Source organism: Orcinus orca, chromosome 19 (assembly GCF_937001465.1).
Source record: "Orcinus orca chromosome 19, mOrcOrc1.1, whole genome shotgun sequence".
NCBI lineage: Eukaryota > Metazoa > Chordata > Mammalia > Artiodactyla > Delphinidae > Orcinus > Orcinus orca.
The window spans coordinates 13,971,859-13,998,005 of NC_064577.1; the positions used below are offsets into that span (position 1 = coordinate 13,971,859).

Below are 26,147 nucleotides of genomic sequence, written 5' to 3' on the forward strand. Positions count from 1 at the left end.
AGTATCTCGGCAGCGGGAGGAAGTGCCAGGTGACAGCTGACACTGGCGGGGAGAGGGATCTGGGAGAATCACTAAAAAAGGCTCAAGAAAATAAAGAGTGCCTTAGCCCAGAGGTGTTTCTAAGACGTTGGTGAGGGACGTTCATTAACACACAGGGCAGCACAGACAGCGGGGCGGGGGGGGGGGGGGGGGGGGGGGGCAGAGCTGAGTAACCATATCCTGAACTAAGCTTGAAAAGCAAGTGATGGGGATGGTAGCCCAGGCTCTGCTCTTCTAGCCAGAGCCTCAGTTTCCTCATCTGTGTCTGCCTTATCCTGCAGGAAAAAAGGCGTCTGCCTTATCCTACAGTCCCTTCGGAAAAACCAAAGTAGGAAATGCATTGAAAGGTGGCTGCTGAACTATAAAACACTCTCCAATATGAAGTTTTGTAAGAGTGACAATGACCCTGAGCCCTTCCATTTCCAAAGTCAAGGCACTGTGTACTACTTTCCAGAATGATCTTTACCTTAGCCCATTTCGGCTGCTATAACGGAATACCTAGACTGGGTGGCTTATAATCAGAAATGTATTTCTCGCAGTGCTGGAGGCCAAGGTCCAAGATCAAGGCGTCAGCAGATGCAGTGTCTGGTGAGGGACCCGCTTCTTTGTTCATAGATGGCTGTCTTCTCACTGTGTCCTCACAGGGCAGAAGGGACAAGGCACCTCTGTGGGGTCTTTCTGGTAAGTGCATTAATCCCATTCATGAGGGCTCCATCCTCATGACCTACTCACCTCCCAAAGGCCCCACCTCCTAACACCATCACACTAGGGGTAGGTTTCAACATATGAATTTTGGGAGGGCACATTCAATCTATGGCAACCTTCATCCACAGTGCTTAAACTATCTCAAGTTATTTCAAGTGTTTGCAAGTAAAAGGGACAGGGTTTTTCTTTAAACTGAAGTATAGTTGATTTACAATGTTTCAGGTGATTCAAATTTTCAGATTCTTTTCCATTATAGGTTATTAGAAGATATCGAATATAGTTCCCTGTGCTATACGGTAAATCTTTGTTGTTTATGTTTTATATAGTAGTGTGTATCTGTTTTTTTTTTTTTCTGTGGTACGTGGGCCTCTCACTGTTGTGGCCTCTCCCGTTGCGGAGCACAGGCTCCGGACGCGCAGGCTCAGCGGCCATGGCTCATGGGCCCAGCCGCTCCGTGGCATGTGGGATCTTCCCAGACTGGGGCACGAACCTGCGTCCCCTGCATCGGCAGGCAGACTCTCAACCACTGCGCCACCAGGGAAGCTCCAGTAGTGTGTATATGTTAATCCCATGTTCCTGATTATTCCCTCCCTCTCCCCTTTCCCCTTTGGTAACCATAAGTTTGTTTTCTATGTCTGAGAGTCTGTTTCTGTTTTGTAAATAAGTTCACTGGTATTATCTTTTTAGATTCCACAGATAAGTGATATCATATGGTATTTGTCTTTTTCTGTTTAACTTACTTCACTTAGTATGATAATCTCTAGGTCCATCCATGTTGCTGCAAAATGGCACTATTTCATTCTTTTTGTGGCTGAGTAGTATTCCATTGCATATGTGTACCACATCTTCTTATCCATTCATCCGTTGATGAATGGTTGCTTCCATGTCTTGGCTACTGTCAATAGTGCTGCTGTGAATATTGTGGTGCATGTATCTTTTCAAATTAGAGTTTTTGTCTTTTCCGAGTATACACCCAGAAGTGGGATTGCTGGATCATATGGTAACTCTTTTTAGTTTCTTGAGGAACGTCCACACTGTTTTCCATAGTAGCTATACCAATTTACATTCCCACCAACAGTGTAGGAGGGTTTGAAAAAAGGGACAGTTTTGATTCCAAGCCTCTGGAAGCAGTTGTCTCCTAGTGAGTTGGTATTAGATTGAACTACACAGAAACAACAATGCCAGATCATCTTTGGTCTATACAAATAGCAATCTTAACTTCACAGTTGCAGTGCCACATCCCCCAGGCAGACCTACCCCCAAGAGGCAATGTGAGGCCCACGGAAGTCTCCAATCCATCCCGTTCCTCCCACATTCCTTGTTGACCCTCCACTCTACAAAGTTTTGCCTGATGTTATGCTGGATTCATGATATGAAATGCCAACAGTTCTCTGGAATCACTGGGAACTTGTGACAAATTCCAATACCTGGGATTAACTATGGAGACTTTCATCATTGAGGTCTGGGGTGTGTGCATGCTTAAGTTCCCTGGTGGTTCGCATGCACAGACCTGGCTGAGACCCTGGGCTTAGTGCAAGGCTTCCCACCCTTTGCTGTATATTAGATTCACCTGGAGATCTCAACTATCCTGATGGCCAGGCTGCACTCCATACCCTTTAAGCCAGTATCTGGGAACCGGGCATCAGCATTTTGTAAAGATCTCCAGGGGATGCCAATGGGCGGCTAAGTTTGGGAACCACTGGCACAGTGAATGATGGGCTTTGCTGACCTTTATTTGCAGATGCAGGAGTCACCTGCATCCCAGCACTGACCATATCGTCAGGGAGTGAAGACAGCGCAGGGAGGACAGAGACCTGGCTACGTGGGGCTCCGGTTAGGGCCTGGGTCAAGCTTACCTGTTCACCTAGTGCTGCACTTGCTGGCTTTGTCACCTGGCTCTATGCCTCTTGAGATGGGATACCCGCTAAGCCTTGCTGCCTCCGCCCCTTCTATTTCCCCGGGCAGCTCGCCTTCTGATGCCCACAGTGACAGACACGTTTGGGAGCTGCTTCCCCTGCCTGGGAGTGCAGCCCAGGACCCGCCAGGGAGCGTGTTGCCATGGCGATCATGGCATACTGCTCCCTAGCCCCTTCTGCCACTGTAAAAGCCCTGTGAAAAATTAGAATTCACAGGGCTTTTCAGGCTGCCTGGACTTCTCCACAGGAAGGGGATGTGGGAGATTTTTTGCCCTCTGTGCTTTGGGAAGATGGGGCAATGAGGGAAGGGACAGCAGCCTCAAAACAAAACCCCAGGTTTCCTGGTCTCTTGGGATATATGAACACATCTACTTTCTTAGAGCAAGGGTTGTCAACCGTAACCGCTGCCAGGATGTTTGTCAAGAGGAAAACGAGTGGGGATGTAGGAAGCAGAAAGAGCCATTTCTTCAGGTGGAGGAGGAGGGCAGAGATTGATGGAGGGCGAGGAGGGGGGGCATGGGGGCTGCATCGAAGGGGGATCCGTAGAGAGAAAACCGCAGCTGAAGAAAGAGGATGAGACTGAAGGGCTGCATGGAGCAGTGGTGGGTAACCTGGTGAAGAAACCAGGGAATTTAGCCAGGAAGAAGAGATGGATTGGAGAAGAGAAGACTGATAAGGAAGTGTGCACTAGTTACCTATTGTTCTGGACCAATTCCTGCAAAACGTAGCATCTTAAAACAATGATAGGGGCTTCCCTGGTGGCGCAGTGGTTGGGAGTCCGCCTGCCGATGCAGGGGCTGCGGGTTCGTGCCCTGGTCCGGGAAGATCCCACATGCCGCGTAGTGGTTGGGCCCGTGAGCCATGACCGCTGAGCCTGCGCGTCTGGAGCCTGTGCTCCACAACGGGAGAGGCCACAACAGTGAGAGGCCCGTGTACCATAAAAAAAATCCAAAAAAACCCAAAAAACAATGATAAATATCTATTACCTCACAGTTTCTGTGGGTCAGGAATTCGGAAGCAGCTGAGCTGGGTGCTTCTAGCTTGGGGTCGCTCATGAGGCTGCAGTCAAGATACTAGCAGGGGAAATTCCCTGACGGTCCAGTGGTTAAGACTTGGGCTTTCACTGCCGTGGACCTAAGTTCAATCCCTGGTCGGGGAGCTAAGATCCCACAAGCTGTGTGGTGTGGCAAAAAAAAAAAAGCTACTAGCAGGGGCTGCATCATCTGAAGGCCTGACTGAGGCTGGAGGACTAACTTCCAAGATGACTCACTCATGTGGTTGACGAGTGGGTGGTGGCCGTTGGCAGGAGGCCTCCGTTCTCAACACATGGAGCCTCTCCAAAGGGCTGCTTGAGTGTCTTCATGACGTGGCAGCTGGCTTCCCCCAGAGAGAGTGATCCAAGAGCCAGTAAGAGAGAGCCGCAGTAATATTTGTGACCTAGCTTCAGAAGTTATTCATCTTATTTCTACACTATCTTATTGGTTACACAGCCCTACGTGGGGCTGGGAGGGATTATACAAGGGCGTGAATACCAGGAGGGGAGCCTCACCGGAGGCCCTCTTGGAGGCTGGCTACAACAAGGAGAAAATCCTTTCTGAGTCATGGGACTATCGAGTATATTGTGCAACTTAATCCCTGCACAAGGACACCAGGCATGTGGGACAAGTGGGGATTGCAATCCAGGCTGAACCCTGATAGGCTGGCCATGCCCCAGCCTGAGCAGGCAGGTATGCCTTTTTGCAGTGTGCCTCTCTAGGAGAGGTACATGCACTATTCCTACAAAGGTATAGCTTGTGCCCCAGTCTCAATTTATCAGGACACTTTTGATTGTAAATAACAGAAAATCCAACAACAACAACAACAAGAAGAAAAAAGAAGAATGTATGGTATTGATTTCTATAAATGAAGGATGCAGGGATATGAAGCTTCAGGCACGGCTGGATCCAGGGTCTCAAACAGCGTCCTGACCTCTCTGTATCTTAACTCTGCTTTCTTTTGATTTGATGTAACTCTGTCAACTTTATTCTTTATTCTCATCATGGCAGCCAGCATCTCCAGTCTTACTGACTCTCAGGTTCAGCCTAGGTATGGAGATTCTCCAAGTATTTGAAATAAAACTTCTGACCCTGACTCTCTTTGACCCCTCCCTTGAACATTCGCTGGGGGCAAGGAGATGGGACTCGCTGGCTGGCTTAATCTGTAATATATGGCCACCCCTAGAAACTAAGGGGGCAGGCTCAGCTCCATCCAGCAATTTCAAAGAAGTCTTCCCAAGAGGAGGTGCTGGATGCTGGTGCCAGAAAAAGGAGGGATAATGCCGGGAAGGTAAAAATCACAGTGGTCTTCCATAGCTCCAAGGCAGCATTTGACTGAATCAGGAAGGAGAGTGTTCCTCCTGGAGCCTTGGGGTGATGCTAATGATCAGAAGATGGGCCAGATTAGTGCTGAGATATGGCTGTAAAGGAGGAAACATGTGACTGCTCCCTTAGGTGAGGTCAGAGGCCTTGACTTCCCTTAGGCTTGGCTGGTGGAACCCTGGATGATAGGCTTGTGATCTAAACTACAGACCTTTTAGAATTAAAAAGGAGAATTTTATTTTCAGATTACTTTTCCCAACAGTAGCATATAAACTGAAAGAGAGAATCTATCCACTTATCAGCTTTTCCATCAAACACATTTGAATTGCTTCCTCCTCGCCATGACAACTTGTGATGAAACAATGCTTTAAAAAAACTGGGGAAATATAGGTGCAAATCCAGGACTGGCCCGGTTTAGAATTTAACTGTCAGTACCCACTGCTTCTCCATCCATATCTACTCCCAGGCATGAGCTAGATGAGCCCGACTCTCTTTCTGGAGTTGGAGACCTCCCCAGATACGCCCATGTGGGCAGTTCCAACTTTGGTGATGAAATTGTCCTGCTCTGTCTGTTCCCCTGCTTGAGTCATGGGAAACTTCCATAATCGACATATTCTTCTCCAGTTGGGGACCTTATCAATTCTACCACCTTACCATCCCTCAGCGTTAAAAATCCTTGCCCCTTCCCTTGCGCAGCAATTCCTGGTTCACTACGTATCCCTCTGTCCCGAGGCAGAGAAGAGAGAGCAACACATGGAGACCGGCAATTCCGGTTCGAGCTGGAGAAACAAGATTCCTGGTAGCTAGATGCTGCCATCAGATCCAGCCTCCTGCTGGCACACTCTATGGCTCTCTCCTTTAAGGGTCGTTATCTATATGTTAGTAACTCTACCAAGGATGATTTAAGATTCTGCTAAATTCTGCATTTTAAAACCTGACTCTGCGAAAATTTGCTGGAGAAATGGCTTCTATTTTTAAAGGGGCTGATTCTTTCTTTTTTCTGATTATTTTCAAGTGAAATTTGAATTTAACGGAGCAGTTTTGAAAGCCCAGCTGCACCGTGAATCCTCCCTAAGCTGTGCAGAACTGGGTCAGTGTTTCATAAGTGAGAGGCACTTCTACTGGTGGTCTGGTGATTTAACAGATAATTGTAGGGGGCATGGGATGAGCATTTAAAATGATGTTAAACTGAAAATTTTATGAGTATCAAACTTAGGATTTCATGAAATTTTTTTCTAGCACGAGGTGAAAGTAGAAAGCTATATTATTAGCTCAGAATTTATTTGAAGACAAATGTTAGTAAACAATTACACTATTGGTGTGCAGACTTGGCAAAAGTCATGAAGGTGACTCTATTCATTTCCCATGGCTGCTGTAACAAACTACTACAAGCTCGGTGGCTTACAAGAACATACATTTTTTTCTCTCACAGTAGTGGAGGCCAGAAGTTTGAAATCAGTCTCCCTGGCCTGGTCCAGTTTCACGGCCTCCAAAGGCTGTAGGGGAGAATCTGTTCCTTGCCTCTCCCACCATCTCTGGTGGCTGTGGACATTCCCTGACTTTTGGCCACATCACTCCAATCTCTGCCCCTCTGGTCACATTGCCTCTTCCTCTTCTGTGTGTAGCAAATGCTCCCTCTGCCCCTCCTTTTATAAGGATGCATGTGATGGCGTTTAGGGCCCACCTGGATAATCCAGGATAATCTCCCCATCTCAAGATCCTGAATTTAGGATAAACAAGAAGGTCCTGCCGTATAGCACAGGGAACTCGATTCAATATCCTATAATAAAACATAATGGAAAAGAATCTATGTACATGTATAACTGAATCACTTTACTGTACACCAGAAACGAACACAACATTGTAAATCAACTCTACTTCAATTTAAAAAATATCTTGAATTTCATCACATCTACAAAGCCTTTTGGGAATTCCCTGGCCGTCCAGTGGTTAGGACTCAGTGCTTTCACTGCGGAGACTTGACCCCTGGTCAGGGAATGAAGATCTCACAAGCCACGAGGCTCAGCCAAACAAAAAACAAACAAAAAGTCTTCTTTTTTTCCCCCCCCCCAAACAAGGCAACATATTCACAAGCACCAGGGATCAGGGTGTGGCTATCTTTGGGGGGAAGGGGGCTATTATTAAGCCTATCACAGTGGCACAGGAATTTGGAACAGAGCAAGTTAAGAAATGAGGCTTCCTGCCTGCAGAATTCATACACCCACCTGCGGGTCTGCACCTGCTGCAATGGATGTTGCTCTCTGTTCCCATCTCCCTCTCACTAAGGACACTGGAGGAGAGGGATGTACAGGGGGAAGGACAGTCTCCAGGCTCCTGTTGCCTTTGGAGAAGAGACACTTGTGGGGGCAACCCTGGACCCATTCATTCCCCACAGCCTGTGATTCTTGGACAGATTCCCTGGTGCACACCTCGGCAACAGCTACCCTGAAAAATAGGACTTTAAAATTTCCCAGGTTCCAATGAGTGTGGTTTTGCTCCATACAGATCCCTACCTTGGGGCCCCCTCTCAGACTTGCACTGTATTTATTTAAATTGCTTTTGAAATGTTAATCACCGAATGTTAATAACACAGTAATTATTCTTGATTTTCCTTATGCGGTCCATTTATTAACGGGAACTGATACTATTCATGATTTCACAAGGAAGCATGAGCTCTAGAAGCAGGCTAACGGGCTTGGCTTGTGAAATTAACGAAGACATCTTCTTATTGCGTAATCAGTAAATTCGACACGGGATGATGGCGTTTAAGGGAAAGGTGTGGGAACAGCTTCTCGCGAGATCTGATTAGTGCGTTCACAGCGAGAGCTTGCTCTTGGGAGCCTTTCTGGAAGGAGGCTTTATCAACTGAACTCCCGTAATTCAGCAAGTTGAGTGAAAGTGTGCAAGCGAGGCAAGTGGGAGGGACAGTCTCTGTCTCCATCAGCTTTGATCCCATCCGGCCTGCTCCCCACTCACATGCCCCCGCCGCCCTCCGGGCATCTGCATCTGCGCGGGCCTGTAACTGCTCTGACTCCAGTGACACCAGCAAGTGACGTCTCCTTTGGCCAAGCAGACAAGAGCTGACCAGAGGAGCCAGGGAGCTCCGGGGCAGAGGCCTGACGGTCTGCAGCTGGCGAGAAGGAAGCCAGACCAGTGTTAGGCATTAGCTCTTCCTCAGAGCAAAGACTGAGAACCTTGCCAGGGAAGAAGCTTGTTCTAAACCCCCCAAAGGTGAGAGGCCTGAAGATGACCTTTCTTTTTTTTTTTTCTGGCAGCGCCCCACGGCTTATGGGATCTCAGTTCCCCTACCAGGGATTGAACCCTGGCCATGGCAGTGAAAGCCTGGAATCCTAACCACTAGGCCACCAGGGAACTCCCCTGATGACCTTTCTTTGACCTTGACCTTCTTGGGGCTTACCAGGTGAGTGAGAGATGCTGGCGCCGGACACCCCGCGTTTTCCTGCTCAGCTCCTGGGGCTCCCAGCGATCCTGATTCAAATCCCAGGGTGGGGTCTTTTCCCTACACAGGGTCCTTTTAAATGAAAGACGTGCTGTTCAGGAAGATAGGAGGGCCCTGAGGGCTTTGGTCAAACACAGAGCAGACCTCCTCAGGCAAAGAGGATGAAGTGGTACAGAGGCTGGGGTCCTAGCTTACAGGGAGACAAAGTTCTGATCCCAGCTGGTTAGAGACACGTGGGGAGGGACATCTTGCTGGATTTATCCACGGGACCTTTCACTAGTGACCAATAGTTAGAAGCAATAAAGATAGGCCTCAAACAATAAAATTTTAAAAAAGAAGCTTGAACATTATATACATATTTACATATAATTAATGGGGATTGATCTCATTATAAATTATGCAGGAAGCATATAGAATTTTTTTTTTACCTGAAGTATAGTTGATTTACACTGTTGTGTTAATTTCCGCTGCACAGCAAAGTGATTCAGCTATGCATATATATACTACCTTTTTTTTTTTTTTGGCCTAGCTGCATGTGGGATCTTTGTTCCCTGACCAGGGATCGAACCCATGCCCCCTGCGTTGGAAGTGTGTTGTCTTAACCACTGGACCACCAGGGAAGTCCCTATACATTCTTTTTCATATTCTTTTCCATTATGGTTTATCACAGGACATTGAATATAGTTCCTTGTGCTATTCATTCTATATATAGTAGTTTGCATCAGCTAATCCCCAACTCCCAATCCATCCCTCCCCCATGCACTCCCCCTTGGCAACCACAATCTGTTCCCTATGTCTGTGAGTCTGTTTCAGTTGCATAGATAGGTTTATTTGTGTAATATTTTAGATTCCACATATAAGTGATATCATATGGTATTTGTCTTTCTCTTTCTGACTTACTTCACTTAGTACGATAATTTCTAAGTCTATCCATGTTGCTGCAAATGGCATGATTCCATTCTTTTTTATGGCTGAGTAGTATTCCATTGTATGTATGTACCACATCTTCTTTATCCATGCATCTGTCGATGGGCATTTAGGTTGCTTCCATGTCGTGGCCATTGTGAATAGTGCTGCTATGAACATAGGGGTGCATGTATCTTTTTGAATTATAGTTTTGTCCAGATATATGCCCAGGAGTGGGATTGCTGGATCATATGGTAACTCTATTTTTAGTTTTTTAAGGAACCTCCATATGTTTTCCGTAGTGGCTGCCCCAACTTACATTCCCACCAACAGTGTAGGAGGGTTCCCTTTTCTCCACACCCTCTCCAGCATTTGTTATTTGTAGACTTTTTAATGATGGCATTCTGAATGGTGTGAGGTGGTACCTCATTGTAGTTTTGATTTACATTTCTCTAATAATTAGTGATGTTGAGCATCTTTCCATGTGCCCATTGGCCATCTGTGTGACTTCTTTGGAGAAATTTCTATTTAGGTCTTCTGCCCATTTTTCAGTTGGGTTTTGTTTTTTGTTGTTGTTATTGAATTGTAGGAGCTGTTTGTATATTCTGGAAATTAAGCCTTTGTTGGTCACATCATTTGCAAATACTTTCTCCCGGTCTGTAGGTTGTCTTTTCATTCTGTTTATTGTTTCCTTTTGCTGTACAAAAGCTTGCAAGTTTAATTAGGTACCATTTGTTTATTTTTGCTTTTATTTCTATTGCTTTGGGAGACTGACTTAAGAAAACATTGGTATGATTTATGTCAGAGAATGTTTTGCCTATGTTCTCATCTAGGAGTTTTATGGTGTCATGTCTTATATTGAAATCTTTAAGCCATTTTGAGTTTTTTTTTTATATGGTGTGAGGGTGTGTTCTAACTTCAATGATCTACATGCGGCTGTCCAACTTTCCCAACACCACTGGAAGCATATAGAATTTGCCTTATTATTTTTTTGGATAAATGTTCTCCAAACTATCATGTTTATAACAAACAGCATTTAAATAAAATAAATTTATTTTCTGACTTAGAATATTAAAAAAAAATCCCAAGTCCAGTGGGGTGATGAGGTCAGAGACTTTAAAATTCCCTCCAGTCCTAGGAGTCTGAGTCTTTTATGAGTCTCTCATGCCTTCCTCCTGGGCAGAGCTGTGGGGTGGCATCCGGCAGGCCCAGGTTTGAATCAAATCCCACTACTCACAGCTGTGCGGTCTTGGGTTTGTCACTTCACTGGTCACTTGTCCTTGTCCACAAAAGTGGAGATACCGTGTCCCTTGTGAGGTTGTTGGTAATTACGAGACAGAAGGACATTGGGCCAGGTTCCTGAGTCCTGAGCCAGGTTCCTGAGTCCTGACAAGCGGCCTGCCCCCTGATGTCAGTTCATGAAGCGGCCATTGAGTCCCCCCAGTGTGTTCACTGAAGCTTGTGGCCAATCCCAACTGGGACCTTCCTGTCCCTTCCCTACCCGGCCTCACCCTGCCCCTGACTGGTTTTGCAGGTGGACACTGTCCAGGTGCATCTGGGCACCTAGGGTTGGAGAGGCAGGAATCCAACAAGAAGAGCCAGAAAAATTCCAGTACAGGGAGGGCCCGAGAGAAGTCCCAACACAGGACAGAACAGACCTGGCCACATGGACCCCAGAGCCATGGAACACTTTGCTTGTTACACCAGTTGCGCCTCCCTTTGGGGACCTCCAGCCAGTGTTTTCTGGTTAGGGTTCCATCAACAGTTTCCTCTGTGGCGGTGGAGACCGGCCAGGTGTGATCTGAGGGGAGGTAGTGGGGAGCCCCCCCTAGTGGCCATCTCCGAGCATGTCAACCAGGGGCCTCTTGAGGCTGTTTGTCATCCCCACCAACCCCTTCTCCATCCCACCTTCTCAGTGCCTTGTCCTTTCTGAGCATGTTTTCCCAACCTGGCCACTGCCTCGCTACACAAGGCCAGAGACCATAAATTAGAGATCCAGGGCTCTAATTTACTTGGCCAGCACAGTGTTGTTGAAACATTTTATTACATGCCAATACTTAAACATCAGATTTGACATAAAAATCCAGATATGTCATTTCTCTTGAAAAATCAGAAGCTGTGGCAGCACTGAGCTTGGGCGTCTGCCTGGCAACAGTGGCGAAGGCAGTTTACAAAACAAGCAAAAATCCCTGCCCTCTCGGAGTTTACGGTCTGGTGGGGGAGGGGAGAGAGAAGGAGCCCTTAACAAAGCCAATTATGATGCATATATAGAGACAGGGGAGGTCAGACCAAGCAGGGCTTATAGGCCACTTAAAGCAGCGGTCCCCAACCTTTTTGCCACCAGGAACCGGTTTCGTGGAAGACAATTTTTCCACAGAGGGTGAGGGGAATGGTTTCGGGATGATTCAACCGCATTACATTTATTGTGCAGTTTATTTCTATGATCATTACATTGTAATATATAACGAAATAATTGTACAACTCCCCATAATGCTGACAGGAGGGGGAGCTCAGGCGGTCGTGCGAGTGACGGGGAGCGGCTGTAAGTGCAGATGAAGCTTCGCTCGCTCGCCCCTGCTGGGCGCCCTGCTTCCTAACAGGCCACGGACCGGTGCCGGCTTGGGGACCCCTGACTTAAAGGCCAAAGGCTTTCACTCCGGTAGACTGGGAGTCACAAAAGCGTTCCGCGGAGGCTGATGTTACTTTCGACTAGGTCGTTCTGGCTGCTGTGTGGGCTGTAGGGCACAGGAACAGGGGCAGAAGGTCCCGTTAGGGGGCTGCTGTTATCATTCAGGTGGAGGTGACTAGGATGGTGTTAGTCAAGGAGATTGGAAGTGGTTGGTACGGAAGAGAATTAAAACCTCCCAAGTACATACAAAAGCATCTCCCCGCCCCCGTATCTCCTGACCTCTGTTCCCACCCAGGCAGAGGGTCCCTGGTTGCAGCCCCATCAGCTGTGGCCTGAGCCACTACCCACTGGACTGACGGGTTACCCTCCCCCCAAGACTTCACAGGTAGCCCATGTTGGTACAGTCCCAGGGGGTCACTCACCAGGACCCAGAAGAATACCAGTCTGTACCCCCAACATTTAGAAGACACAGGCAAATGCCAGCCCCCAGTGTGACCAACGGGACAGTGAATTTTGTTAAAGCGACTTCTCTCATTGAGTCCTGATAATGAGGGATCTTCTGGAGAGAGCAGAAAGGTCGTAACAAGCAATACAGCTGCCACCCGTGTGGAAAACTCTGAAACTTCTGAAGTTTTCAGCTATAAGCAGCACAGCTGTCCTGAGGCCGCCATGCTGTGAGGAAGGCCAACGTCCCATAGATGGAGAGGCCCTGAGACTAGTTGAAGAGAGAGGCCCAGCCAGCCCCCAGCTGCTCTGGCCACTGTCTGATTGCAATTGCATGAGACCAAGGCCAGAACCACGCAGCTGAGAACTTCCTGAATTCCTGACTCATAGAAATGACTATCTTTATTTTAAGCCGCTGAATATTGGAGTGGTCTGTTATACAGCAGGAGATCACTAGAATAGCTCTTGACTTCAAGGAACTTAAAATCGAGTTGGAAAAAAGCCAAGAGGTAAGTGAACTTAGCCAAGTTTATTAGACAGTGCCAGCAGTCTGGATGACCAAGGCCCAAACTATAAAGCCCTATCTATGTAAATATAGTAAATATAGCCACCCTCGCACCCCACATTTTCTCTCCCTCTACCTATCTTACTCCTATATTTGCACCTATCTTGCTCCTATATTTGCTCCTATCTTGACTGACCTTCCAAATCCTTGATTCTCATCATAGGTTTGCAGTTCTTTGCAGGACTGACACTTTCTCAAACTCGCAACCTGCTAAAGCCCTAAGTTAACAAGCTACCTGGTCTCCCCAACTTCACTTTGGATATACTGCCAAGAGTGGAATCAGGGATGTTTAGACCACAAGTCCCTGGTTCTGGTTCCTAGTTCTTGGCAACAGTCATCACATAAATTTTCCAACAAGAGACACATCCGCATAATTAGACCAACGATATCGCAGACTCAGACACATGCAAAGAGGGCAGGGCCGAGAGAAGGGTACTATTCATCAAAACCTCATCATAAATTCAAGTTGAAGGACTGAAAAGAAACAAAACATGGACACTCCCCAAACCCGGCAGCTGGACCTCTCACTGAAATCCTGAAATCACTGCCGCTCAACTCAACATCTGGGAGAGAATAAAAAATAATAAAGATTTAAAAAGAACAGACACTGGACAATTACCAATTGAAGTGCGGATTGGGAATATAAATTCACCAAGAGCCTAAAGACAGAAATATACATTGGCATGTGGGTCTTAGGACTGTGAATTTCATCCAGCTGTGGCCACCGTTCTTTTTTATTATGGCTAATATTTAGTTAGCAAATGCACTTTCTAAGCAATGAACATAATTATGTTCAGGTTGACATGACCTGAATTAGGGTTACTGAATTTTTTTTAAAAATATTTATTTATTTATTTGGCTGCGCCGGGTCTTAGTTGTGGGATCTTTAGTTGCAGCATGCGAACTCTTAGTTGCAGCATGTGGGATCTAGTTCCCTGACCAGGGATCGAACGGGGGGTCCCCTGCACTGGGAGCGTGGAGTTTTAACCACTGGACCACCAGGGAAGTCCCAGTGTTACTGAATTTTTACTTCTTCAGCACTGGCAGTGGACTACAATGTCCGAAAAGATTTGGGTGCTGAGCAATAGCCCCAAGGAACGTTGGGAAGAATGTTGTATTTACATTTGAGAGACCTGGGTTTAAGTCTTGACTCTTCCATTTACTAGTTGCATGAAATTGGCATTTTTTAACCTTCTGAACTTGTGAAGATGTCAATAGAGATAAGACTTGCCTCACAGTTTTTTTTTTTAATACTTTTTAAAATTTAATTAATTAATTTATTTTTGGCTGCATTGGGTCTTCGTTGCCGTGCGCCGGCTTTCTCTAGTTGCAGCGAGCAGGGGCTACTCTTCGTTGTGGTGCATGGGCTCTAGGCGCGTGGGCTTCAGTAGTTGTGGCACACAGGCTCAGTAGTTGTGGCTCACGGGCTCTAGGGCGGAGGCTCGGTAGTTGTGGCGCACGGGCTTAGTTGCTCCATGGCATGTGGGATCTTCCCGGACCAGGGCTCGAACCCATGTCCCCTGCATTGGCAGGCTGATTCTTAACCACTGCCCTACCAGGGAAGCCTGCCTCACAGAGTTTTTATGAGGATTAAGTTAGGTAATTTATCTTCAAAACTCCTGCAACATTGCTTTTAGCTTCTTCACCTATGAAACATGAACAATACTTCTGTCACAGAATTGAGTTACATTGTAAGGATTCCTTAGCTTATGATACTACTTAAGCTACTTTTAAGACAGGTAAGAAACTTTTGGTTGTAAATAACAGAAAGTGAGACATAACAGCTTTAAAATGAAAGGTTTTGAATTGTTTTAGTCAAAGATAAGGCAGGAGGTAGGTGGTTCCACGGTAGGATCAATGATGTCAGGCATTGAGTCCAAGTCTCTGCTCTCCATGTGACTCTCCCCTCATGGTGACAAGATGGCTGCTTCAGTGCCAAGCATCACATCTTCACACCAGAACATCCAAAGCATGAGAGGAGAGGAATCTATTCAGACACCTCTCTTATCAAGGAGGAAACATTTCTTAAACCCACAGATTTCCCTTTTCATCTCATTGCCTAGAACTGGCCCATGGCTATCTCTTGCTGGGAGGGAATCTGGGGAAATGAATGTCCGCATTTCCAAAAGCTAACATGGGAAGCCACTTCTACCAGCAAGGACAAAAGGAGAGAAAAATAACTTTGGGGTAGGAAACACACATTCTGGGCCTTTCACTGTAACATACGTGAGCGTGCTTACTATGAGGGGACCCATTAAATGGAGGTAGCATTTATGGAGTACTTGCTGTATACTAGGCATCATTCAAAGTGATACATGCATCACTTCATTCCATCCTCTCAACAGCCCTATGAGGAGGAACTGCTATTATTCTTGTTTTATAAATGTGGAGACTGAGGCACAGAGAAGTTAATAAACTTCCCCAAGGCTACGCAACACATGAGTGTTGGGCCAAGACGTTGATCTGAGTCAGAGCAGATTGAGTCTTCACGGCGGGACCAAGGTGGATGCTCAGCTCACCTCTAACATCTTGCTTTTCCTCATCTCACCTCAAGGTCCAGTGGGTTTGAGTTGTCATGTGGTTGTTGGATTACCTATTTATCTATCTTAGAAGTGCTCACGTTCATGAAGCATTACCATAAAGCAATGAGATCTTTGAAATTGTCCAGAATTTACATGTTTGAATTGTGGCGGTCATTGGGGGGTGGGGACCTCCTGGTTAGATTCACCGGGTCAGTGAGGTCAGCGACCCCGACTCATCCTGGGATGGATTTGCACTCATCCCTTTACCTGGGGGCTGAGAGATCGTCTCCAGGGATGGGGACAGCAAGCTGGGGGACACCTGGGCTTTAGCTGTGCTCAGGAAGGTCCTGTGACCTGGGCTTGGAAGGAAGAGCCTAGCACAGACCACGGGGCCCTGGGGAGAGGGTGAGAGCCTGGCCTGAGGAGCAGGACCCAGCCGCGGAGCCTGAGGTTCTGGGTACAGCACCTGGATCTTCCCTGAGGGAGAAGGTCTTCTGTAAACGTAAAGAAGCATCTCTAACCCTGCGTGATCCCAGGCCGGGGAGCAGGACAGTGAGGAGGAGAGCTCTTTCCCAAGCTGTTCTGGAGATAAAAGCCAGCCCAGCATTCCAGGGCAGAGCAGAGCACAGCAGGGCCGGCCAGCGTCGGGGGCTGGAAAGCAGCAGGGCCGCTGGTGCTGACGCGGAGCCCCCTGAGCCTGGGGAGAGACAGCCCAGGGCACTACCAGCTGTGGACAGAGGTCTTTCTTTGACCTCCTATTTTGTGCCAGGCCTGGGCTGGCTCAGCCCATGCCCTCTACAGATTCATTGACCAGTGAAAAGGAAATGAAAACAGTGTGCTAAATTCCGGGACGGGGAAGTGCAGGGTGCCAGAAGTGCCCGCAGGAGGGGCAGGTCCCAAACAGGCTTCTAGAAGCTTCTTACTAGGGCTTTCCTAATCTCTGTCCCGCTTTCTCGTGCTTGTTCTTCCCTACAGCACCCCAGCCTGCAGAGGGCAGCCAGATTTGTCATCCCGAAGCAGTGTTTTCTCAACCTTTTTACCATTACCACCCCTCCCCCACCCCATGAAATTTTAATACTGCAGATATATTGTATGTCTGCTTATGTATTGTACACATATCTGTGCTTTACACATACAAAAGGTAAGATTATTCCACCTCCCGAGAACCAATTTTTGATCCCTCATTGGCAGAATCACCCCTAAAAGAAAAAGCCCATTTCCCACTGATTGGCCATAGGGTGGTCCTTGGCTACGCTCCAGTGTGTCTTGTGTAAAGCCCTTCAGTCTTTTCTGAGGGGTGTGTAGTACAGCCCTTTAATCTGCTGCTGGAATGTTAAGGTGCGGATGAAGGGCACACCCAGGAAGACAGTAGCCAGTCGTTGGGCTGGTAATCCGTTGCTCCGTGACAATTACTCTGAAATGAAGCCACTCAAGACACACATGACCTTTTGGTTTCTTTGGGTTGGGAATCCGGTGAGGCTTAGCTGGGTCACCCGGCTCGGGGTGTCCCACAGGCTTCAGCCAAGATGTTGGCCAAGGCCAAAGTCATCTCAGGCTCAACTGGGGAAGGATCTGCACCCAGGCTCCCTAGTGAATGATCACTGGCAGGCTTCAGTTCTTTCCAGCCTACTGGACTAAGGACCTCAGTTCCTCAGCGGCTACTGTCTGGAAGCCCCCCTCAGTTCCCTGCCGTAAGGGCCTTTCCGTAGGGCAGCTTATAACATGGGAGACAGTGGGTGGGTGGAGGGGGGAGGGAGAGGAAGAGGGGGAGGGAGACAAAGGGAGAGAGGCGGAGAGGGCAAGCAGGAGAGAGAGTGTGTGTGAGCGGAGCAGGAGTCAGTCCTTTGTATCTCAGGAGCATCACGTTTGCGGTGCTCTTTTCCTTAGGAGGCACTGGGTGGGTCCCAGGAGGCAGAAACTTTGGGAGCCATTTCAGAAGCTGCCCACTGCAGGGGTCAAGCTGAAATCAGGCAACAAACAGGTCACAAAAGTCAGGCCGTGGGTGGTCTAGGGAGGGCGGAGGGTCAACATTCCAGGCAAGCAGTTCGGGAACTGTTATTAGGGCAAAGCCACGGGCCAGTACCAGAGGAGTGAACCGGAATCAGGCATCTGCAGGAATCAGAATTCCAATCGAGGTGTTGGGTCAAGTTGGGAAGGATTCCCCTGGCCCCAAGCAGCCCAGGCAGCAGAGATGACGCAGGGCAGCAGGAAATGTGTAAAACTTGGTGATGGCTACCTCAGCCGGGAAGCTTCTTACACGCCATCTGCCTGATAATGATGCCCCCAGACCTTGGTGGGTCCAGGGAGCAGTGATGCTCTTTAGGAAGGAGAGGAATTGGGCAGCTAGAGGCAGGGCTCAGAGCAGACAGGGAAGCAGCACAGGAAAGGCTCTGGAACTAACCTGGTGGGCCTTGCATCCTAGCCCAGCTGTTGCTTGTTGTGAGACCTTGGGAGAGTAAATTTTTCTTTTTTATAAATTTATTTATTTTATTTTATTTTATTTATTTTTGGCTGTGTTGGGTCTTAATTGCTGCGTGCGGGCTTTCTCTAGTTGCGGCGAGAAGGGACTACTCTTCGTGGCGGTGCGCGGGCTTCTCATTGCGGTGGCTTCTCTTGTGGCAGAGCATGGGCTCTAGGTGCACAGGCTTCAGTAGTTGTGGCATGCGGGCTCAGTAGTTGTGGTGCACGGGCCTAGTTGCTCCACGGCATGTGGGATCTTCCCGGACCAGGGATCGAACCCATGTCCCCTGCATTGGCAGGCGGATTCTTAACCACTGCTCTACCAGGGAAGTCCCTGGGGGGAGTATATTGACTTCAACCTGAGTTTTCTCCTCTCTAAGATAATACCTAACTCACAATGAGGCTGAGAAGATGAAGTGAGATACTAAAAACCCTTAGTACAGTATCTGCTGCAGGGCAAGCACTCAATAAATGTTCATTATTGTTATTATCATTATTATATAAAAGTCGTACGCTTAGAAAGGAAAATGAGTTCATTCCTTAAAATCAAAGCAACAATAACAAAAAGAGCTGAATCTTTTATGGTTGAGAAGATGCCACTTGAAGGTCTAACACAATTTCGTATTTACAAATGTGGCAGGCATGGTGAGAACTACAGCTGTTGAGTGGCTATTCCATGTCAGACATTGAGCGAGGTACCTTATAAATTATCTTCGTGCCATCCTTTCAACTCACATAAATGATGGGTTATTATTCCCATTTCACAGATGAAGCATCAGAGATCCAGAAAGATCCAGTATGTTGCTGAAGGCCATGCAGTTAACAAGAGTCAGCTATAATTTACATTATAATTTACATACCATACAACCACCCATTTTAAGTGTACAATCCAATGATTTTTAGTGTGTTTACAGAGTTGAGTAATCATCACCACAGTCTAAGTTTAGAACATTTTTATCAACTCCCAAAGAAATCACATACCATTAACTGTCACTCCCCTTTCCTCTTCTTCCCAGCTCCTGGGAACCTGTAATCTTCATTTTGTCTCCATAGATTTGCCTATTCTAGACATTGTATATAAATGGAATCATACAGTATGTGGTCTTTCATGATTGGCTTCTTTCACTTAACATGAGGTTTTTCTAGATTCATCCGTTTGTAGCATGTATCTGTACTTCATTTTTTAATTGTTGAATAATATTCCATTGTATGTATACATCACATTTTGTTTACCCATTCATCTGTTGATGGGCACTTGGGTTATTTTCACCATTTGGCTATTGTGAATAATGCTGCTTTGAATATTGGTATAAAAATATCTAAGTTTCTGCTGTCAATTCTTTTGGATATATACCTAGGAGTAGAATTGCTGGATCATATGGTAATTCTATGTTTAACTTCTTGAGGGACTGCCAGACTGTTTTCCACAGCAGCTGCACCATTTTACTTTCCCACCAGCGATGCACAAGTGTTCCAATTTCTCCACATCCTTGCCAGCACTTGTTATTTTTGATTCTAGCCATCCTAGTGGGTGTGAAGTGGTATCTTATTGTGGTTTTGATTTGCATTTCCCTGATGGCTAATGGTGTTGAGCATCTTTTCGTGTGCTTATTAGTCATTTGTATATCTTCTTTGGGGAAAATGTCTATTCACATGCTTTGCACATTTTAAAATTGTGTTTTTAAAAATATTTTTAATTGAATTGTAATAGTTCTTTATATATTCTGAGGGCAAGTCCCTTATCAGGAAAAGAATTTGCAAATATTTCCCCTCATTCTGTGGGTTGCCTTTCCACTTTCTTGAGGGTGTTGTTTGAAGCACAAAAGTTTTTAATTTTGATGAATTCCAATTTATTTTTTCTTCTATTGCTTACGCTTTTTGTGTGATATCTAGGAAATCATTGCCTGAGCCAACTTCATAAAGATTTACTTTATGTTTTCTCCTAAGAGTTTTATAGTTTTAGCCTTAAGTTTAGGTGTATGATCTATTTTGGGTTAATTTTTAGATATGATGTTACATAGGGGGGCCCAATTAATTCTTTTGTGTGTGTGTGTGGTACGCGGGCATCTCACTGTTGTGGCCTCTCCTGTTGCGGAGCACAGGCTCCAGACGTGCAGGCTCAGCGGCCATGGCTCACGGGCCCAGCCGCTCCACGGCATGTGGGATCTTCCCGGACTGGGGCACGAACCCGTGTCCCCTGCATCGGCAGGCGGACTCTCAACCACTGCGCCACCAGGGAAGCCCCCAATTAATTCTTTTGCATGTGGATATTAGTCTTTGTTGGTATATATTGAGAGTTTTCCACAATAAAAAATTAATTAAAAAAAAAAAGACAATGACAAATCATATACCAGGTAGGAACTGTGTTTAGCTGCTAATAACAACTACTTAAAATAAGAGTGGCCTCAGCAAGATATGTTTGGGTTTTTTTACTTATTTATTTTCGGTAAAAGAAGTTCAGAAGTAGGTACAGCTGATATGGCAGTTCTATAATCGTCATTGAACCAAGATCCTGCTATCTGTTTGTTTCAACATTCCTACATGTGGCCTCCATCCTCAAGATTACCTCATGGTCACAGGGTAGTTGCTGGAACACCAGCCAACACCTCTGCATTCTGAGCAGGAAGGAAAAAAAAAGGCAAAAAAGGCTCTTTAAATAACTACACCTGAAACCAATTTAAAAACTTGGGTTTTCATCTCACTGGTGACTCCTGGGGTAGGGAGGCTGGGCACCTTAGCATACCCATCAATATAAGGACTCTGAAGGTAAGTCAACTGCGTATGCACAGATATCAAGTAGCCAAAGCAAAGGCCATGGTGGAGAGTGGCAGTTGCCTACCCAGTATCTGTTCTTCAGCATCCTTAGGGGCAAGTAGGACTGAGGGATCGTGAGCTCGGTATTGCCAGAGCTTCCAAGTTTTACAGGCTTGGATTCTCCATTTTATGAGCCCTCCAGATTTTTCAGTGTTGGCAATTAACCAAAACAAATATTTAACTTCGCCTGGGCCAAACACAATACATCTGCGGCCCATATCCCATCTCTGTGCTGCTCGTTGGCAACCCCTGCTTTCAGGTGAACGTCAGAGCCCTTTAAACACCTGAAGGGCATGGGAGCCATATTACACTTCCTCTGTGTGGCTCTGAGCCAGTGCGTGGAAGTCACGAGCACGGAGGTTTTGGCTCCCCTGTAGGAAGAGCTCCATCCGCAGAGCCGTCAAAAACAGAAGGAGCTGCCTGGGGAGGTATGAAGTTCCCTGTTGCTGGAGGTGTTTGAGCAGATGCTGGAGAACTGCTTGGCAATGACTTCTAAGGTCTCCCCAACCCCAGGAATCTCTGAAAATTACCACGATGACTACTGCTGCTGCGATGACTCGCTGAAAGGAGATGAAAAGAACGCAAGGGGCTCTGCATCTGGATTGTTAGGGAGCTGGCAGCCCCCCAGCTGCTGTGTCCCCACCCTCCCAATGACAAGGAATATGCCCTCACCATTGAGATGACCTCTAGTCAGTTTCGACAGCAAAGGTTGACTTCCTGATATTCACAAGCGTGATTAGATTCTTCTCCACTCACTGTATAGTATACAACAGATGTGTGGCTTTTCTTATGGAGGATGATCCAGGCTCTTCAACTCAATTCATTTATTTATTCAGACTTTCAGGGCTGGTTTCATGGGCATGGGACCTGTGCAGGTGCACAGGGACCTGCATTCAGGAGGACCCCATGTTTGGCTTGATGCTTTCTTCCTTCAAATTATTAATCCTTTTGGAACAGGAAACTCCACATTTTCATTTTGTAATGGGCCCTGCAAATGAAGTATCCTGTCCTCCATACTTTTACTCAAAATGTATTCACTGTCTAGCAAGCGCCAGGCATTGAGGATACAGAGCCACACCCAATGTGTTCATACTCCAGCTGGGGGCAGAGAGATGGGAAAAGCTGAGAGGTAAGAAACTACTGAGAGAGCTGCTATGGAGCACACTGTTTGCAAGAGGGACCTCTCACCTAGACAGAGAAGTCAGCAGGTAGAGAAGGTTCTTCAGAGGAATCAAGGTCTGAACTTCAATTGTTTGTTGACATTCATGACTCTATCCTCAGAGAACTACAGGCAGGCACATGGCTGCTTAACTAAGGACTACATTTCCCAGCAACCCCGGCAGTTAGTTGTGGTCACATGACTATGTTATCACCAATAGCATGAGTGGAAATGATGTGGCCCACTTCTGGGTCTGGACTGCAAAATATCTCAGGGTTCCTTCTCCAGCCTCTCTTCCTCCTTTACCACATGGAATCCACATGTGGTGGTGACCCAGCTTCCAGCATGCAGATGACCTGAGGACCTGGGGGTTGGCAGAGTGGAGACTGGAAGGAACCTGGGTTTCTGAATGACCACAGGGAGTAGAGCTTCCCACTCACCTGGACTGCTCATCTCAGAACTGCTACCTGAACAAAAGGAAACTTATATTATTTAAGCCGCTGCATTCTGGGGTCTTTGTTAGCCTACTCTACCAAGTACAGTAAGTCCACAGGAGCTAGGCATGTGGGAAAAGGGAGACAGACGCCAAAGCACCCAGTCAAGAGAGGACGTGGTACTTCAAGATCCTGAAGTGGTGGCTGTAATCAAACACCTCAGACTGCATGGCTTAAACAACAGACACTCATTTCTCACAATGCTGGAGGCAGGGAAGTCTACGATCAAGGAGCCTGTAGCTTCAGTTCCTGGTGAGAACTCTCTTCCTGGCTTACAGAAGGCCGCCTTCTCGTTGTGTTTTCACTTGGTGGGGAGACGAAGCTCTGGTCTCTCCTCCTCTTCTCATAAGGACACTAATTTCATTAGTAATTTCATCACTAATTTCATAATTTCCACCCTCATGACCTCCTCTAACCCTAATCACTTCCTAAAGGCCCCGCCTCATTGGGAGTTAGAGCTTCAACATATGAATGGGGGCAGGGGCACAAACATTCAGTCCATCACAGGTGGGAGGAAGGAAGACTGGGCCACATCTTGGACCTTGTGTGCCGGGCGGCCCTTGCCTTGGATGTCATCCTCTGGGCTGTGGGGAACCAATCAGGGAGTGACATGATCAGGTTAGCTTTTTGTTCTGTCAGCTTGAGCTGGAACCTGCAAATTTTTTAATTTATGAAGTATTTCAGAAGACCAGCCAGTAGTATTGGGCTGGCCAAAAGGTTCGTTCAGTTTGCTCCATTAAGATGGCTCTAGCAGTACTTCATTATCTTTAACTTCATTCAAAACAGTTTTGTTAGATTGTATGTGACAGCTGTCATATCAGTGTGCATTTAAAAAAAGACATCAAAATTGGTGAATTTTTGTGTAGCCATTTCATATTGGAGATGAAAGAAAAAAAGCAAAGTTTTCAGCACATTATGCTTTATTATTTCAAGAAAGGTAAAAAATGCAACTGAAATGCAAAAAAAAGATTTGTGCAGTGTATGGGGAAGGTGCTGTGACTGATCGAACGTGTCAAAAGTGGTTTGCAGGGACTTCCCTGCTGGCACAGTTGTTAAGAATCCATCTGTCGATGCAGGGGACACGGGTTTGAGCCCTGGCCCAGGAAGATCCCACATGCTATGGAGCAGCTAAGCCCGTGCGCCTCAACTACTGAGCCTGCGCTCTAGAGCCCACACACCACAACTACTGAGACCCGTGTGTCTAGAACCCATGCTCCGCAACAAGAGAAGCCATCGCAATGAGAAGCCCGCGCATTGCAACAAAGAGTAACCCCCCGCTCGCTGCAACTAGAGAAAGCCCGCGCACAGCAACGAAGACCCAACGCAGCCAAAAGTAAATAAATAAAATAAATAAATTTGTTTTAAAAAAAACTGTTTGCAAAATTTCGTGCTGGAGATTTCTCGCCGGACAATATTCCATGGTTGGGTAGACCAGTTGAAGTTGATAGCGATCAAATGGAGACATTAATTGAGGACAATCAATATTATACCACTCGGGAGATAGCAAACATACTCAGAATATCCAAATCAAGTGTTGAAAATCATTTGCACCGGCTCGGTTATGTTAATCACTTTGATGTTATGGTTCTGCATAAGTTAAGCGAAAAAAACCTTCTTGACCATATTTCCACATGCGATTCTCTACTTAAACATAATGAAAATGTTCTGTTTCTAAAACAAACTGTGACAGGCAATGAAAAGTGGATACTGTACAGTAAAGTGGGATGGAAGAGATCGTGGGGCAAGCAAAATGAACCACCACGAACCACACCAAAGGCCAGTCTTCATCCAAAGAAGGTGATATTGTGTATATGGTGGGATTGGAAGGGAGTCCTCTATCATGAGCTCCTTCCAGAAAACCAAATGATTTATTCCAACAAGTACTGCTCCCAGTTAGACCAAATGAAAGCAGCACTCGATGAAAAAAGTCCAGAATTAGCCAACAGAAGACGCATAATCTTCCATCAGGATAACTCAAGACCGCGTGTTTCTTTGATGACCAGGCGAAAACTGTTACAACTTAGCCAGGCAGTTCTGATTCATCTGCCGTATTCACCAGACATTGTGCCTTCGGATTTCCATTTATTTCGGTCTTTACAAAATTCTCTTAATGGAAAAAATGTCAAATTCCCTGGAAGACTGTAAAAGGCACCTGGAAAAGTTCTTTGCTCAAAAGATTAAAAGTTTTGGGAAGATGGAATTACAAAGTTGCCTGAAAAATGGCAGGAGGTCGTGGAACAAAATGGTGAATATGTCGTTCAATAAAGTTCTTGGTGAAAATGAAAAAGTTGTCTTTTATTTTTACTTAAAAACCAAAGGCACTTTTTGGCCAACCCAATACAATGAGCACTCACATACCCAATCACCTAGCTTGAAAAATATATTACAGATAAAGTCCCCGGTATTCCCGTCCCAATCCCATCTTCAGCTTTTTTTTTTTTTTAAAAGGGCACTTGGAAAAGGCAAGAGTGGAAACATCTAGTGTGTCCTCAGCACCGTGCCAGGTACTATCCTTCTATACGTACAGAAGCAGCCACAGCTGGGTGGGAAAAAACAACAACAATAAAAACCGAAAAACTTGTGCATTCCCAGAACAAGGTGACTCCCTTCTGAGACCAGATGTGGCATGCTTGGAGAAACAAGACACAGGATTTTCCCTGGATGGAGCACAGATACAAGATGTGATGGGATATTTGCTCAGCATCTCCAGCCCTGGCCCACTTCTTGTGATTCATGTGCAGATAAATGGTGCAATAAAAAGAAATCTGGAATACGTCTCTGGAAGTTTTAAAGTTCTCAGAAGGACTTGGAAGGTTTTGAGTATACAGGCGGTATTCCATTTTTTCATCCAGCTGATGGCTGTGACTTTGGAAGAAAAAGGAGAGGATACTGGGAGTGAACAGCTGGTGATGTTGATGGTGTTGACGAGGGTTTCATTTCCTGGGCAAGAACCCAAGATACTGGAATAGGAGGCTCCTGGCAAAGGACAGAGAGTGTCACAAAGACAGGGAAGAATGTGTTTGGCAGGAAATTTCCAAATGGTATCAAAGGGCATTTAAAAAGATGGTCATGGGATGTGGAGGGGACAGCTGCTGTTTTTGTCTGCTCAGCAGCCGTTTGCAATCTTCTCTTAACAGCTTCTTTATCTTTGAAGGGAAACCATCCATCCTCAACTCACAGTTCATGTGGCTAAAGAGGGTTGATCCCAACCTTTGGCTCCAGAAAAAGTCGATCACAATCTCAAAGGCTGTTTCAGAACTTGGCTACATGACCGGATCTGGATCAGCGAGAGTGGTCGCCAGGACTTTGCTCAAATGATTGGTAATGAGGTATGCTTTCTTTCTCGCTTAGAGATGGTACATTATAAGCCTGGAGCTGCTGAATGCTACCTTGTCTAAATGAATCTGAGAAGGGAGTCAACATAGCGGAAAGCCGAGTCTAATGATGGAGAGAAATTCCTGAAAACATAGAGTTCCATGTTTGCGGCTAGCCCTACCCCTTGGACTTCTCAGTTATGTGAACCAATATTCTCTCCCCCAGCCCCCCAGCCCTGCCTCCCGGTTTAGTGTAGTTTCTGTGGACTTGCTACCACTGATAGGAGAAAATGGAAAATAACGTTTGTGATATAGACAGAAACACAGTAATAGAGACAGTACCATTATTCTTGAGCAAAAATA

General features: G+C 46.3%; 1 long non-coding RNA gene across 1 annotated transcript; it reads left to right on the plus strand.

The window, feature by feature from the left end:
- The first annotated feature begins 309 nt into the window (after positions 1-309).
- On the plus strand, positions 310-26,147 carry LOC117200350 (uncharacterized). Its single transcript, XR_004481841.2, has 3 exons — positions 310-720; positions 8,293-8,438; positions 24,919-26,147. It is a non-coding gene; the product is annotated as an uncharacterized LOC117200350 (long non-coding RNA).